General features: G+C 49.0%; 1 non-coding gene across 1 annotated transcript; it reads left to right on the plus strand.

The window, feature by feature from the left end:
* Positions 1-1,666: 1,666 nt before the first annotated feature.
* Positions 1,667-1,803, plus strand: LOC111757465 (small nucleolar RNA SNORA2/SNORA34 family). The gene has a single exon (XR_002791809.1). It is a non-coding gene; the product is annotated as a small nucleolar RNA SNORA2/SNORA34 family (small nucleolar RNA).
* The last annotated feature ends 105 nt before the right edge of the window (positions 1,804-1,908 follow it).

Below are 1,908 nucleotides of genomic sequence, written 5' to 3' on the forward strand. Positions count from 1 at the left end.
CCCAGTATTTCTGCTGCCCTGAATCACTCAGCATCTGGAACCAGGCCCAAAGCCCTCTGGGAACCACCCCCCATGGCCAGTCCTAAGATCTCTCCATCTTTCCCTCCCTGCTTTGTCTGCCCTGAAGAAACCTCAGAAGGACCATAGCCTAAGTTTTTCTGCCTCCTGACTGGTTCTAGTGAGTCTCTATGACACTACATGGCTCAGTGCCCTCATGTTTGGAAAATGCAGGGACACAGTCTTCATTCCATGGCATCATACAGTCACCTCTGTAGATTCAAACCCCACAGGTGCATTTTAGCACAAGGGGCAGGGACCTGTTTCCAGTTTTAACTTCATCACTAGCCATGGCCCTTCCCATGCTTGCCTGTCTGCCAAAGCGTTTCTCCACAAGATAGTGAACTTGGGCCTTCCCCGACCTGTACTCCATTGACTGCCTTTCTGCCCCTCACACTGCCCTTAGGAAATCCCAGTCTGAGGAACTGTGCCGTTTCTTCCTAATACCTTGCTGGTGCTCCCCACCTTCTCCAGAGCCAACACGGCAGCCACAGGGGTGGAATACTTGACCAGGGGCAGGCACAGGGCCTTGTCACATGGCGAGTCCAGGGGACTTGTCAGATCTTACACTGGTGTGCTCACTGTGGGATTTTCCCAGCATCCCTCCTCCTGCAGGTGAGTGGCCCAGCAGCAGAGGCAAGCAGCCACCTTAAGTTGTTATGCTAAGTTAAAGAAGGCAGCCACAAAGGTCACACACTGCACGATTCTTTACACACCTTATTGGAAGAAGTGACTCTGCAGTCAGATTACAGAGTGGCGGTAACCAGAGAGGCAGGAGAGGGGACAGGGAGCAGCACTTAACGGCTAAAAGGCTGCCTTCTCCAGGGATGAAACAAGCAGAGCTGGTGATCACACAGTGCAGTGAATGTACAAGATGCTGTTTATACTTTATACTGAGCTACACTTCCAGGCCTTTTGTTTCCTATTTGGAGCCAGAGTCTCAAAATCAGTTGCTAAGCTGTCCAAGCTGGGCTTAAATTTGTGACCCTTCTGCCAATGTTTACTGACTTCACATCTGGAATTTTATTTTTTCACTTCTTGATTCAGATCTGCTGATGCATGTTTTCATCACACATCTTTCTGTCACTTAAATCATCTTCTGGAGCTCCGTTCTTTCTCCATCGTATTTTATACATTTTCAGCACAAAATGTGGGCACAACATTTGTTTCCTCCGTGCAGATGTTCTCCTTCACTTGTTTGTGATGCTGCGATGGAAACCAGGGCCTTGTGCCTAGCAGGCAAGTGGCCCTCGTCTAAGACACAACCAGCCCTCTGTCGCTAATTCTTGGTGTCACTACTGTTCAGCAGCATCTGGGGTGGGGGTGGAGGGAACCCAAAGCGTTGCACTGAGCTACCTCTTTTGTTAAGTTTTTGGACCACTGAGTCATTAAATTCCCCAGATGGGGCTCAGACTTGCAATCCTCCTGCCTCAGCCTCCCGGACTGCTGGGGCTGCCTGGCTGCACTATCTTTGTATCAAAATCCAATGCTGGTTTTACTATTTAAACACTGATAAGACTGTAACGGGGCCAAGTAGTCCCAGGAGGTTCACATAAGCAGGGACAGGACTGCTCTGGCGTAGAAGCACTTTCCTTAAGATTCAGGGTTTATGGCCCTGCATCAAGGCCTGCAGTTTTCTGAAGCTGTTGGTTTCAAGCAGGAACCTATTGTGGTATGTTTTTATGACCTATTTGCCATCTCAGAACTCTACAAATGTAATGGTCAGTTTATTAGAAGGAAACCACCCTACCCCACCCACTGCTGTGAGCCCACTCTCCTGTGTTGTGACCTTGTCTTCTGGTGCATGTGTAACAGAGTAAATAAGAGACCATTAGAGATCATTGGACAGGC

This window comes from Cavia porcellus, unplaced genomic scaffold (assembly GCF_034190915.1).
Source record: "Cavia porcellus strain 051 isolate PalLab524CR breed Dunkin Hartley unplaced genomic scaffold, mCavPor4.1 scaffold_4, whole genome shotgun sequence".
Lineage (NCBI taxonomy): Eukaryota > Metazoa > Chordata > Mammalia > Rodentia > Caviidae > Cavia > Cavia porcellus.